The 16161-nt window shown below is 37.7% G+C and overlaps 1 protein-coding gene across 13 annotated transcripts in view; it reads left to right on the plus strand.

Annotated features, from left to right (window-relative positions):
* The window catches only part of LOC127063327 (homeotic protein antennapedia-like), a 231010-nt gene that overhangs the window by 97810 nt on the left and 117039 nt on the right, over positions 1 to 16161 (plus strand). For 5 of the 13 annotated variants that reach the window (XM_050992955.1, XM_050992954.1, XM_050992953.1 and 2 more), the window contains exon 1: positions 201 to 1715. The exons of 7 other annotated variants lie outside the window; for them this stretch is intronic. The gene's annotated coding sequence lies outside the window, so the exon portion shown is untranslated. Of the gene's footprint in view, positions 1 to 200; positions 1716 to 16161 lie in introns of those variants that run through there. One more of the 13 variants, XM_050992964.1, reaches the window with a different exon arrangement.

Below are 16161 nucleotides of genomic sequence, written 5' to 3' on the forward strand. Positions count from 1 at the left end.
GCCCTTCCCTCCCTCCCTCTTTCTTTCTCTCACTCTTTCACTCACTCACTCACTCACTCACTCACTTCCCCCGTTATTCGCCTTTTCTCTCTCTCTCTCTCTATATATATATATATATATATGTATATATATATATATATGTATATATATATATATATCTTTTTCTCTGTCTATATCTTTCTCTCTTTCTCGCTTGCGCGCGCGCAAACACGCACTCTCTCTCGCTCTGTCGTCGGCTCCGTTCGTTTCCCCGTTGCCGCGTCAGCCGTCACACATTGTGTGTAGTTTTCGTTTCTATCTGTACCTCTCCGTCCGAGGACTCGGCACGGACTCGCGCGTAGTCGCGCGACTAATACCGCGTCGCGCTCACGTGAAAGATCGCACATTGTAGAAATCCGCATTGAAGTATAAGAGAAAGGGAGAAAGAGAGACAAAGAGAAAGAGAGAGAAAGAGAAAAGTTTTGCTGTAGCATTTCAAAATTGATTGGTAAATCTACCGTCTCTCTTGTCCGTTTCGATCGACGCGTGTGATTCAACGATGTTTCCGAAATTTTTGATAACGGACGATCTGTTATTAAATTATTCGATCGACGAGTTCTATCATGTGGATCATTTGGATCATTTTAACGTACGTGAATCGACCAAAAAGGATCTTCGTCGGGAATATGTCGGAAGATTGTGAGACCAAACATGGATACATCCTAGTGAATATTTTATTTTAAAAGAAAAAAAGAAAGAAAGCAACAAAGGGGAAATCATAGCGTGGAGAACATAAAATGCGCAGGTAGTCATCGTACGCTTTAGTCTTTCCGCAATTACGAAACAACGACGATCAAAAAAGGTGCGGGTGATGTTATCGGAGACTCAAGGTCACGTCGTTCCAGTCATCGAGTCGCTGCTTGAACGATCCACCGTCGTCTTTGTTAAACGATTCACCACGGTCGACAGATAAGAGTACTCGAGGCTATCCTACTACCTTGGACTTAAAAATTTGTTTGTTTATCGTTTGATCTCTCTTGTTTCGTTTTTTCGACTGCGACAGTTCTTTACAGTTACTTATCCGTCCAAAGAAAAAGACATTTCTATGAACGATACCATTAGGAGAGAAACAAACAAACTCGATACTCGAATCTTTGGTATTCCCGCTCGTTTCCAAACCACGTGCTCGGAGAATGAACGCTTATCTGAAGATTCTGTGACACCGAATGACGCTTAGACGACTAATTATCTTTCGAGTATCTTTACTAAAATCGTCTTCGTTGAGGACTCCTCGCGAACGTCGTAGGAAGACGAAAAAAAAGAAGGAAAGGTCGGCGCGTGTTACGTCTGTACGTATTGACAGCTGTGTGTACGTAATTGGCACTCTGTTTGTACAGACTGTCAGTGTGCTCGTCGTTTTCTCGCGGAACTTCGTGAGACTTCGGAAAGGTGGACTGTTTGCGAGGAACAGCAGACGCGTAATTGCTATACTTTGACTCGGCGAACGTGCCTCGACCACCACGGATGGCTTCGAGTTTCTTTGCCTTTGCCCGTTAATGTTAATTAGCCGATAGGAACACGCTCCGCACGTTTTCCGCGAACGAACTCGCCGTGTGTGTGCGAGCGAGTGGGTGTAGGACTACGACTCTGTGCAAGCGCGTGATCGCTAACACGACGGATTGTTCGCCGACTGGCGGCTTGCCGGCCGGCATGGCCGCGGAATGTACGGTCAAAAGGTATGTTTTATATCATCTCTCACCAAACATCTATGATGATTTTCACAACGAATTTTTCTGAAGTTTGATACCGATCAATTTTATTCGTTTCAATTTATTAAGTTTAATTTATTATGCGATCTAAAGTTTCTGATGTTATAAATGAAGTATCACTTTTATATTGCTTTTTTATACTTAGGAAAGGGATATATTTTCAAATCATGTCCATCGCGATATTTCAGATCAACTTGGTTATATTCAAAAGCGGAATCTAATTAATTTAAATGCTAAATTAGGTTCGATTCGCATTGATCGTATCGGGTAAAAATGAAGAAGTTTCCAAGTATAGTTTAGTACTTCAGTACTTTGTTTTTTCTTTTCCACCCGCATTTGGAACTACTCAACAAACAAATATAATCTTTATCGTCGGCTTTAATAATTCATTCGCATAATTTTCCATTAGGTTATGGGTACTTTATAAAACGTTGCTTTTCCACGGAGGTAGATATTTATTGCTTTACTCACTCTCATTAGAATCAACTAATCCTGTTTTGCATATATATACATACATCTATGCATTGTCGGCTCCCTCGAATTTCTATATAAGGCTTGTCTTTATCATGGACATTATATTCGAAGAAATTAAAGGATTTAAGGATTTTATAGCTTTTATTTCATACATTAGGCTTGTCTAAAGCAAAATAAATAAATATGAATTCTTCCATACTTTTGATTTTTAAAAATAAAAATATTGATAATGATACTAACAATAAAATAAAAAAAAAACACGACGAATAGATGACATCGGAAATCGGCGCGTTGATCTTAACGTATACGTGTATATCTTACTTCTCTAATTTCTTTGCAAGGCTTTCTTGATTCTCAAGAAAAAAAAAAAAGTAAATTACGAGTTACATTATCGATAAGATTCTTAACGAATCGTGGGTACCTACCTTCGCGTGTCTTGAACGAGCTTCTTTCAGTTAAGTTTCTAAATCGAGATGGTCAACTGAGTGGTGCACCGGAATTCGGAGACAAATGTCCCGTTAAATGTGACACCCCCGCATTATCTGGGATTAAGATCTCAAACGCGAACGACCACAGACGTTTTAGCGTACCTCTGGCACGCAGTGTGAGTAAAAGAGGAGAGAAACGGAGGGATTCGTGGAACTGAGGGAGCCTGTTAACCTGGTAGCATAGAAGGACAACGGGTCGCTTCATTACCTGAAGAGATAACAGAGTTGTCTTGCATAATAATGCTCGACCCTCGAAGCAGAAAACAGAAGTTGTTCTCCTTCTCGTTTCTTCTTTCATTATCTATCTCTCTTTTTCTTACGATCTTTCTATCCTTCGATTCTCTCTCTCTCTCTCTCTCTCTCTTTTTTTCTCTATCTCTCTTTTCTTTCTCCTTCTTTTTTACCTTTCGTTTAGTAACGACCTTGTCAACCAAGTTCGATCAAGAATCATGAAACGCAAAGACGACCTTGAATTAATTAAAGCATAACTTTTAATAAATTCAAATAAATTCGATGATAATGTTAAAATACGGGAAACGAGTACGTTGCACGTCTCTCGGAATCTATTTTTAATTTTTTTTTTCCGTCGTCTGATTATGAACAAGAGACGAAGAAAAAAATCGATCTCCCTCGGTTACTATAAATTTACTCAAGTGCGACGAATAGATATTATTATCGCGAGCAAGCGTTCGTAATTTCGTTAATACTGGAAGTCGAATGAGCAATGCAAATGATCGAAACATATTTTTGTCTTCTTCGTGGTTATAGACTCACAAACGATTAGGTAAATTCGAGTGGTAACGCCTTTTTCAGGTTCATTTCTACAGGGAAGTTTACGTCACGGGTTTAAATCCGTCGGCGTATCGATGAACGTAAGCGTGAACGTTCCGTCCATCGAAAACACGGAACTAGTTTCGTGCACCACCCGCGAGCATCCTCGTGGATCGTAGAAAGGCCTTTTGATACGGTATCGTGACTCCCATGAATATTTAATGAGCCCTCGAACCCTTCGATTTGACGAGGGTCGAAGATTAATCCTCCTGCGGATGATCCTCCTTCCGCCATATTAAGGAACGTGTTTCGTGCGAGATTATCGAAGATTCTATGGCGTTTATCGTGAAAACGATTCCTCGAACTTTCTCTATCTTTCTTTCTCCCTTTCTCTCTGTCTCTCTGTCTCTCTCTCTCTCTCTCTCTTTCTTGTCTTTTTCTTGCATTCAAAAGGCAATACGAAAGTACGAAAGGTTTATAAAAAATTGAGCGGAATCCGTGCATGATCTTAACGATAATGAAACGTTTAGAATGATTAAAATGCAAATGACGATTTAACGATTAAAAAGAAAAGACTTTATGTAATTCGATTCATAAATGAAAAGAAGATTTATGTTAGTTAATATGGACGATTTTAAAAGTAAAGATAATATCGATGATTTGAAAATTAATGACTTGTATTAGCGCGATAGTATTACGCTATGAGTTTAGTAGGTATATCTTCTGGCAAGCAAAATTAAAATTCTAGCTGCATTAATATCTCTCATCATATTAATGAATTATAAAATCCTATCTGGTATATCTCCGCGTATGCCAGCCACGCGCGACTTTAGTAATATGTAAATTCTCAAGTAAACGGGCATTTGATTCGAACGTCCGCGAACGTACCGGCCGCTTCCACTTGTGCGTTCCATGGCCGAGAAAATGTCGATGATGTTACTGTCAATAAAACGTTTCGCGGTTAATATCGTTCTCGTATATGTATGACGCATACACGCATAGATACCATTGCTTCGATAAAAACCGAAACTCGTTATCTCATGGAATATGTACTATATGTATACATATATATTTTTATTTTTTCACTTTTATTCTTACAACTTTAATATAATTATATTTCATTTCTCATAAAGTATTTAATAAGCGTCTTTATTCATCTAAGGTTCTTACATCCGATATAATATTTTATTAAAAAATTTTATAATGAGGGCAATTCGTATCTTTCAATGATTAACGATGGTCTTACGATCAATTAAGAAAATAATTTATTGGTTAATTATTCATTCAGTTATTAATGTTAATTTTATTTATTATTAACAGTAAATTAAGAACATAACTCTTAGCAATATACAAATATTCATCAATATAGAAATATATTTATAATATTTCACGTATATTATAAATATTTTCTTTATTTATATTCCGAATAAATTAATACGAAGAATTTCATTTCACGGAACATTCCACGATACCTACTCCCATTATCGAAAAGCGAACCGTTCGATTAGCTACGGTAACAGGCAGCTTCGTTTTAGATAAGACTGTAACTGAATATAAGCGACGTCATCCAAAAGCTTTCCAGCATAGAACTTTAACGTTCTGATCCACCGTGAGGTGGTAAGTGTAGCAAACCCGAAAGTCGGAAGAAGGGAGGGTTGATTCGTAACTCCAGGGGTACTGTGGCACGGGTGAAGACGCTTCGCTGCGTTTCTGATTTACTGGAGTCGCAAACGCAAGTCTCGAGAATGGGGTGCAAGCGGAGCAGAGAAGCTCGGTTAGCAGATAGAAAGCTGAGACAAAGAGAGAGAGAGAGAGAAGAGGGAGAGACCGAGAGAGTTCCACGTGTATATGGAACCTCAAAGCTTCGTACAAATACCAGAACGTTTCATAAATGTCTCTGGTTTTGTTACGGACTTACAATAAGATGATAATACTACGAATATGGATGAATTAATAAATCTAACTTGCGTTGCGTGTCCGCAATATGTGACGTGGTCTGATTGTATAAAGCGAATTGTAGAAACGAGTAAAATAGAAAATCTTGTTATTTGAATGATCGTTGATTATGATGTCTAATAAAATTGTTAGACTTTTTTAATTCAAGAAAATATGGAATAATATTATATAGTACGAAGGTTAATTAATATTCAAGTTATAATTAGATATAGCATGATTAGATAAAAGGAAATATATATATATATATAGAAAGAGAGAGGAATGGAGTGAAAGGTTAAAGAAAAAGTTAACGAAACATTTGTTAGCGATGAGAAAGTCCGAGGGAAAATCGTATGTATGCCGGCGGAGAATCTACAGAAATTTAACCGATTAAGCCCATTACGTCGACGTATCTCGGTTAACTCCGACTTGTGTGCTTAGATTAGAGAGAATCTAGCACGGGCCTGGTATGGAATTTTCTACGATACCGCGCACATATTTCGATCACGTTTCTACGGAATTTACAACAGACACAAACGTAGGTATATAAGTACGTGTGTAGTCTCCTTTCTCAAGATTATTTTCACCGCCTCGTCGTCTTGTTCAACCTGCTCATGCTAGTTTTCCTTGGAATATTTTGATTCAACGTAACTTCGATAAACAAGTTTTTCTGAAAGTTCTACTTAATATTATTCCCATTGCCGATTTCCTTAGCGCGAATTCACGAACGTCTCTACTTTTTATCATCTATCGAGAATATCTCACTCGATTGTAATAATTCTAAGAAATGAGTAATATCTATTAAGTAATTTTATTATAAGAATGAATTCTCTTCTTCTATATCATATATCATAACAGTAACATTGTAATAAGATCCTGTTGAAAAGATCGTATAGATCTTTCCCCCCACGTTTTCCCTTATTAATATCGCGTTATATATTTCATCGTGATCATGCGCCTCGCCAAAATGAACCTCGCGCGTGTCAAAATAAAATACAGTTTGAAGTGATTTAACTACGAACATGAAAAGATCGTACGACACGAGGAAAGTTCGAAAAGGCTATGATAGACGTTTTCGGAGAGTTACGAACGATCCTTCTAATGACACCAAATGCGTAACTTTACCATCGATAAATCATGCTAGCGGGCTCGGAAATACCATAAAGGAATAGGTATGTGTATCAAGAGAGAAAAAGAGAAGAGGAAAGAAGGAGGAAGAGAGAGAGAGAGAGAGAGAGACAGAGAGAAGGAGGGAGGGAGAAAAAGAGGGAGAATGTATATCCATGAACAGTATGAATGGAAGTTCGTGCAACCACCTTATAGATCGCGGTTAGTAGAATTATTTATTACCGTTCGAACGGTTATCGACACGTCGTACGTACCCCTTCGGCCATTGTAGAAAATTTTCAGAACTTTCATGAGTACAACGTAAGCGTATCGGCTTCTCCTCCCGCCCTTTTTCCAAGCATAAGAAAAGGGATCGCTTTTGAGAACGTATTTGAAACATTCCTATCGTTTCTTCGAATTTTTTTTCAATCTTTTTTCATTTTCTTTCTTTTCTTTTTTTTTTTGGTCTTTTAGCAACACGCTGAATTTTTTATATGAAAATTATTCGACGCGAAAGTGAGAAAGAAAAAAAAGATATATGTATATATACAATAGAGATACGTGAAATCACGGTGTTCTCACGCATAATATCGTCGAGTTATTAACGTGCATACGATAACACGTTGTACTATGTACGTCGACTTAGAGAAGCACGAAATTCGTTATCTCAGCCACGGCCAAAATTTAATTAAAAACGATTAACTTCTGAACAGTGGCAGAGTACTTCCTAAAAACTTTCGCCATAAAGTCGGTATCAATTAAAATTCTTTTTTGAACGTACACTAGGAGATTTTGATGCTCAATGGTCTTTCTTATTTGCAAATATAATACAGAATATGGAATTTATGAGACAGAAAGAATTTTTATGACGAGCTCTTAATTAATAGGTATCTACATTATACAATCTTTTCATACAATATAGATAATATATACATATTTGTGTGTTCGTATGTATAAAAAAAAAACAAGATATATATATATATAAAATCATTTGATAATTTTATTAAATTAACAAAAACGATATTTACGATGATATTAAAGAAATACGATTTCTAAATATTCCACGCGACACGAAATTGCGTGAGCGCGATGCCTTCGGAAAACATCAGCACGATTTCGCGTTGTCGTTCGAAACGCGACGCGACAAAATGTCAGCGTAGCGAATGCAAGGGAATGGTCCGTATCGACAGCTAATCGATCAAACTTTTCTACTGTCTCTCTCTCTCTCTCTCTCTTTCTCTTTCTCTCCCTCTCTGTCCTCTTTCCAAGCTTCCTTCTCTTTCTCTCTGGTGCCAGCATTCACGATGGTAGGAAGAAAAGTCAAGCGTTGAGATTTTCCAAAGCGTCCTCGACGTTGTCGTCGTTAGTTATCTCTCGACGGTCTTGCGATTTAATTAAGCACTGGGCTCCTCGCTTGCTGTCTCTTTCCCCCCTCTCTCTCTCTCTTCCCCTCTCTATGGAACTTTCGATATTAGGCTCTGGTCGTATCTATTGGACGAACGGTGTTCGACTTCCACCACGAGTATACTACATCCACGCGCATGGATTAATGCGAGAGCCAATATAGGCGATATCGTTTGGAAACTTGGCGAAGCGGCGAGGAGGAGGGAACCCATAGGGATGAGGAGGAGAAAGAGGAGGAGGATCGACCCTTTTGTTCACGGCGTTGAATCTGCCAGACTTGCCCATTCCACCCTATCTGCTAACCCTCCGTCGGACGGTGAGCGTCGCGACGCTTCCAGCCCTCTTCCCTCTCTCTCTCTCCTCCCTCTCTGTCTCTCTCTTCTTCTCTTTTACCTCACTACCTCCCTCCGTACCGCCGAGAGCCGCACGGCCTTTGTGCTCTTGTCAAGTTGTCAAACTACCCCTACCGTGCGCTGCCTCCTGTCCTTCGTGCCATCCAATACCGTCGTCCCCTCTCTCTCTCTCTCTCTCTTTCTCTCTCTCTCTTTCTCTCCCCCTTTTTCTCTTTCTCTCTCTTTCTCTTTTTCTCTCTTTTACCCTTCCCAAAGCCACGAATCCTTCGTCTCACCCTCTTACCTACAACCCCACCTACTTTTCCCTTTCCCCCTCTTACCCTTCTTCCTACCCTTCTATCTTCCTTTCTACCGCTGCTCTTTCGGCCGTTTGCACTTTCCCGTTCTTCCTCTTCTCCTCTTTCTCTCTCTCTCTCTCTCTCTCTCTCTTTCTCTTTCTCTATCTCTCTCTATCCTCCTCCCATTTATCCTTCCTCAAACCCATCCGTGATTTCTTTCTGCGTCATCGTCCTTGGTTTTCTCGGAATCGAAATGATCAAATGTTTAGTAATAACTTCGAGTAACAGGATAAAAAGATAATCGAACAATTTATTTATTTTCCTTGACGGTATCAAGTCGTTTTATAATAGAAACAGTGTTTTTCTTTTTTCTTTTTCCTTTTGTTTTTTCTTTTTATTTTATTTTTTTTTTCTTTATCTTTTCATTCAAAACAGTAAGATCGTTAAATCAACGACATACTTTTTTAAAAATAAATTTCTTCATAGTTTTCTTTTTTTTTTCCTCTTACTTACGTTCATTGTAACCATTGCGTTCGCATTTAGTATGACAAAGTCTGTATGTACGAAGGAAGATAAGGCGATCGCGCATTTTCTAAACTGTATAATATTTACTTGGAAGCTTTTTATCGTGACGCATAGAACGCAGAAAACACGTGTGAGCGAGTACGTTCGATAAACACGCTTTAAGGCTAAACGTTCCCCTCGCAATGAATATTTCCATGATTATCGCAACGCGATATCTTTGCTAGAAACGCAACACAACGTTACGTTCACGCATGTAAGTAAGTACGTCTTTGGTGTATTTACTATGAAAAATTTGCATTGGTCAGTTTTTATCTTAATACCTCGTTCCTTCTCCTTATTTTTCCTTTTCTTTTTTTCTTTTTTTACTGCTTCACTTAATCAGCACGTTTAGGTAATTAGAAAATTGTTTACATATCTAAATATTTTATTTTTATAACATGTTTTAAACTGTTTCATTGCTTTTCGCGTTTCTGTTAATTAATTAATTCATTAATTAATTTATAATTACATCTATTATTGTTTTTTTTTTTTATGATTTTAAACGATTCAGAAAATGCAAAATATGTATTTAATTATTATGCAGAATATATTTTAGTTAAAGCTAGAAATATATACTTAGAAAGACTTCCGTCGTATATTCGGTGTCATTCTTTGCCGTCATTATTCTTACACCTGAAGACTGTGATTTAGCTAAGATAGGCTCAACCACGATCATTATTCATTAAGAGCGTCATAGAATAGACTAATTTTAGCTTAGACGCCAGACTAATTCCTATGATTTAGAATAGGATAATCACACAGACAGACGCGCACATCGGCACACGATCTCAGCTATTCAACAACTACTATTTCGCAACTTATGATAATAGATGACTGAAACAACTTTTCTTCTTAAAGGGATAGTAGATAATATCTAGGGTGAAGGTCGATGACAGGTGAAACGAAATATTTAATATCAAATTAGTTACTTTTAATAGCATGAAATATATTCTTTTTAAATAATGTAAATGAAATGACAACAAGTTGTATCAATTCATACGATATACATCGCATAAAAACATTTATCTTAACTTCATACACTACTTAATTATTTTATCTGCGTTATAAAAAGATTATATACGACGATAGCATTGAAATCGTTCCAATACTAACGCAATAAAAAATTATATCCCAACCGGTTAACCCGTGAATCGAAGAACGTTGCTTTGACCGGATGTAACTGCCGTTATACGTCGTTGCTTCGAGCATAAATTATCCGAAGGCAATTACCTAGCTATATCGAAAGTTTAACGGATAGGGCGAGCCAAGGTTCGGGTCGATGTTAAAATTTTTGAAGCATCGTGTACGGACTGACTCTACTTGCGAGAAGGAGGGACATACGGTGAACGAAACTCCTCATAAGGGGTGAGTTCCTCCTGCCTCTCCGAGCACGAACACGAGCGTGCCTCGAGCTTGATTTATAGGTTCCCGTCAAAACTTTTTGACCTTATAGTGGGTGTCTCTATCCTTCTTACAGTCTACCTTCTTACAACGCCTTGTAATTTCAAAGGGATCACCTTCTCCTCGTTTAATATAATAGAACGCACTCAAGACTCGATGTTACTTCGTTAGCGATCTTAAAACATTCTAAAAACAAATATTCAATTATTGAAAAAAATATATCGTTATACTTTAATAATTGTTTATCGATAGCGTACCTAATCTTTCTGTTATATTATTTGCAATTCTAATTTTTTATAAATATTTTAAAACACTTCTATTTTCTTACTATTGTCCTATCAACGTTTGTCGATAGAAAAGGAAAAAACAAGAAAATGTGTAGAATCCTTTATTACGTCACGACACATAAACTTTAAACATACGAGTTACGAAGGGTTCCCCTGTGTTCGTACCCCATATAATCTCTACCTTGATTCTCACTCACACACGCGTAAATTATAAAATATCCAACCTCACCTATTCTCGTGTTGTCCCTCCGGAAAGTAACTAGCTTGCATCATGAATCCTAATTACCTACTTTAAAGCACCGGGAAACCATTTTGTACTCGTAACACTCGGTCAACCCGTTCCTGCGTGATCTTTACGCGTCGATAATATTAACAACATGTTTACGATTCATCTATACATATGAATAAAGATCAGTATTTAGACATTGATTTTTCTTCGGTACAAACAGAAAGTATAGAATATTTGCTTGATGATATTTTGACATTTCTTTAAAATCGAAAACATAAATCTATTTTCGTTTTGCTTTCACTCGAGGACACTAGATTCTATTGTACGATTTCTCGAAGCGTGCTATAGAATCACGTAACGTGCTATATAGATTTTCTAAGCTGACCGAGGCCTTCTTCCTTCGGGACGATTCTTTTCCTATGGAGAAGAGAAAGCGTAGAGAGTTTTTGAAAATTTTCGCGTTGTTTGAGATCCAGCCCAAGAAGGCAGACAGGTCGGGCAGGCACAGGAAAGTTTTTACGAAAAAATGTGAAAGTTTGGGTCGACCGGGATATATTCTAGGAAGCTACGAAAGTTTCGACGAGCCATCATCCACCTCCCTTTTGCTCTCGTTTCGGTTAGAACATGAGTAAAGGTGAAGATTCGATTCCAGAAGTCTCGAAAGGTGTTTAGACTCCCCACAGAGAATGGGTCACGCAAAAGGAGAGCGACTTATTTTATTCGGAAGGTGCATCCTTCGATTCTCGTCTCTTTTCTATTTTTGTCTTTTGCTTCGTTCTCTTCGTTGTACTTCTTTCTCGTTCAGTTTTGTTCGATGAATCGAGATACATGAGTTTGTAACATTACGTATCTAAAAGAAATGTAGGACTCTTTATAGTATATCTTTCGGTGAAGTTTAATATTTAACATAATATCTTATTTGTATAATGTGTATGATGTTTAAAGTATTATTATGACGATGTAAAATAATCGGTATCTTTTACTCGGCACAAGTCCGTTGTTCGTAGAAAATTTATTACCTAGATAAAGCATAAATTTTTTTAACGATTTACCTACATGCACGCAACAACGATTATGAAAAGTCAATGAATTCTTTGTCGTGTGTAATCTCTCGTTTCTATACTACCTACAGTAGTTATCATTCTACTTAACACCTACTGATCAGTATAGTCGTACACCAGAACAGGCAAATGCAAGTCCGATGCATAAATATCGTTGGATTGTAAGTCGTTGCACTGGGACACGGCGCTCGTTTCGCGTTTTTCTCGATTTATTACCAAATAAATTGGTAAGACCGCGCAATTGATATACGACCATTCATCCTTCCATGGTAAGCGCGTATAAACCGGTTTGTCGTAATGGAATTAACCGAGAAACACGGTAGAAGGTGGAACAAACCGATTCTATTACCTTTCTCATGGCTATTTTGGCGCCGTACGAGCTCACATTACGTTTCTCGCTTTCATTCGAGTCATGCTAGTTGAATAATACATAAGAGATGTTTGGAAAATTTGAAATTTGTAATCGATAAACAACTATTATGTATTTCTCTATTATTCATTTGTATGTAATCATATAGTTTGATAGTTAGGTACACGGAGATAAATTATCTATATATTTATATTATCTATATATATATATATATATATATATATATATATATGAAATTAAAAAAAAGGAAAGTATGATATTTGATCGTACAGAATGAAATAATAAAATCATATCATTAAAGTAGAATATAATGACAAAAGTTTCGTTCCAATTAGCTCAATTTGCAGAAAGTGTTGAAAATTACGACGACGTTGATTACTTTAGCGACTAAAAAAGTGGCTTAAAAATTTCGTCTGAATATGGAGAAAATGGCGCATGTTTCTACCTATGTGTACATTGCAGAATATTTAATAAACGGAGATACACGGTCGGACTGCTGGACCTCTGGGAGCAAAGCATTTCTATTTAAAGAAAGGTAGAATGTAGGGGTTGAAAAGGGTTTGGTGGAACTATCCGATGTTACTGTTCTCACAAATAACCAATGTATCAAGTCCAACGTGCATTAATACTCTAAATCGTCACTTCACGCATGATTATAGGATGGCTCAGTTTAATACGTTTACACAGACTACCTAATATTTTTACATAAATTTAATTGTTTGCTTTTCCATTAACAGATTTTTGGGATTAAACGTAGGGGAAACTAATTTTAAGTTACTATCTCTATGGTTTTTGATGAAAACAGTTGGTAACACTTTATGTTGACCATCCTCCACGTGAATCTACATATACACAGTGCAACGATATGAATAAACGTAGCTAGATAGGTACATATATACCTACGTCTATGTATTTATTTTCCATGGACGCACATTGTCATTTCAATCCGGATTTATCGCGGACGCGATTAAATTTGATGAAAGATTTCGTTCGCGGCCTGCAACGCGGGAGCTCGCCGAATAAAGCACGCTCTCAAAATATCTACTTTGTTGTTGGTGACAATGTTATTTCGAATTGTTTGGAACGCGTTAAACGAGCCCATGAAATTCACTTTTCGATTAAAATAGGGTAGGTACAATGGATAGAGAAAGAGGAAAGAAAAAAAGAAATATTTCCATGTTCGCGGATGGTTTTAAAGATTAATCGTACGATTAATAACGACTCTTCGATTTAATTCTCGATTATAAGAATTTCATAGGAACTTCAGCGAATAAACGAAATTGCTGTTAAGCGAGCTTAAACGAAGCACGAAGCGTATTTTCTTCACGGTCGTGGATCGTTCGCACGGTGCATCGCCTCACCTATCGTTTGCATCACCTTTCAACGCGTCAATCAAGAACCTTACGGTGCACGATTGGTCGATAAAAAGAAGGAAAGATAGATACCGAATAAGTATAGCCGCGTCGTCGTATCTACTTATCTATCTATTTACCTACCCATTTACCTACCTATTCGAATCGATTTTCATTCGAATTCAATTTCTTAAGGATTTCGTAATTCGATGGTGGGATCACGTGGTGCAGGAAGAGATATTCTCGCGGGGCAACTCAGCTGACTGTTTCGGTAGAGGGGAAATGAAATTACGGATGCGCCATGCGTGCTACTTGTGAGTGCAAGAGAGATAAAACTAGGCGAGGGTCCAGAAGAAAAAAGAAAAAGGAAAAAGAGAGAGAAACAGAGAGAAAGAGAGAGAGAGAGAGACAGACAGACAGAGAGAGACAGAAACAGAGAGAGAGAGAGAGAGAGAGAGAACCATGAGCCATTGGCGGCCGGCTTTTGAGCGGCCTTGCAAACTGGTTTCCTGCAGGCCGACTCGATTATGCTAATCGCATATGCATGTTAGCATTTGGCTGATCGTTCGGTCGCTCGCTCGCTCGCTCGCTCGCACTCACCACGCGTGTGGGTCGTGTTTACCGCTACGTACGCGACGACGAGCATTACGACACAACGAAGAAGATCGAATACGATGACTCCAGGATGCTCCAGCCTCCCGATCCTCTCGATCCTATGTAGCATGCCTGGGAACCTTGATAGCGGACACCCCTTTTAACGTTCGATCGACCTTCCGCCAGCTGGATGGCTTCTATCGAATCTAACGGGATCCTCTCTTCGTGCAAGCTGCGTAATCGTCAAGAGAGAGGGAAAGAGAGAGAGAGAGAGAGAGAGAGAAAGAGAGAGAAAATAAACAGAGAGATCTTTCGGAATAAACGCGCTAATCGTTTAACGCACGATTAATTAGCTGTTAATTAACGTAATCTTGAAAAATAATAAGAGAAGGCAGTTTAAGATTTACGGATTGAAATTTTTCTTGTTCTTTCTTTCTCTTTATTTCCCAACATTAATATTCCAACATTTCTTTCGGTTCTTTAAACAATTCTTCCGTCGTGTTTTGGTATATAATTTAAAGCGCGATAAGTATAAAAACGTGGTTGGATCATCCGTCGAGTATCTATACAATTATTACGACTAATTATGTTTTTCTACTGAAATCTAAGGACTAAGAAATCAAGTTAAAAGAGAATAAAATCGAAATGGTTAACAATATGCTTATGTGCACGGACCGGTGATCGCCCTGCTTGTATTTTCCTCTGTATTTATCTTTAATGGCCGGTAATGAAAGTGTAATTAGTCTGTAATATCTTCCGAGAGCCTGTAATTAGTCTTCGTAATGTCTTACGCATGTGGTGGTCAATGTTGCAGCCGTGTATCGTTCATCTCAACCAACTTATAAATCGTTCATTATTAATATTTCATATATACATACGTACTCTACAATGTATATACCAGATATCGATAACAATATATAAAAAACGATACGTTATTGAAGTGTGTCAGGGATAATAAATCGTAATTATTGAAGCGAGAGGCTAGAAATAATGACAAAGAACGATGATAAATAATACGACTCTGGGGAACCGCGTAAAGCCCGCAATTAGGAAGTGAAAAATGACAAAGTGCAACAAATTGTACCTATAGATAGGTACAGTAGAATTTCATTCGGTCAATTCGAAATGCACGCTACACATCCTGCAGAATAATTCATTTCTCACGTTTGAAATCATTTTTAACTTGATACTCCCGACCAACGATACTCGATTATTCGAATCGTTATTAATGGAGTTAATTCTTGACACGACAAAACGAGTTTATCCTTTTTTATTTTAACATTTGATTATCGAATCGTCTTTGAGCGATGTTTCTCTCCTCTTTTCCGCCTGCCTACCTCCCATTAAAAATTTCTCTCTACATAATCGTTTAATAGTCATATTTTACGTAATTGCCTATCTACATAGTTATCTACTCGAATTTTTTACCTAAAGTTTCTTTGATCCTTTCTACCTTTAAATTTCCTCGCATATTTCTTTTACGTTTTATTCAACAGTAATTTTATACGGAAGAAGTATCTTTCTTAAAGCGACTTTTAAGCCGGGACACTTAACCTAAGTTTATGGTCACTAAAGAGAGAAAAGGAGAAAGAAAAAGAAGGAAAAGAGAAAAAATAGAAAGTATAAAACGGTAGAGTCGAGCCGCTTTGAACGCGGAAGAGCCGAGCGGCGTAAATGTTAAACGGTCCGTCGGGTAGAACGCACGATGCAAGGTCGAGGACTCGTAACTTTTTAGCCAATGCTCG

Source organism: Vespula vulgaris, chromosome 4, assembly GCF_905475345.1.
Source record: "Vespula vulgaris chromosome 4, iyVesVulg1.1, whole genome shotgun sequence".
NCBI lineage: Eukaryota > Metazoa > Arthropoda > Insecta > Hymenoptera > Vespidae > Vespula > Vespula vulgaris.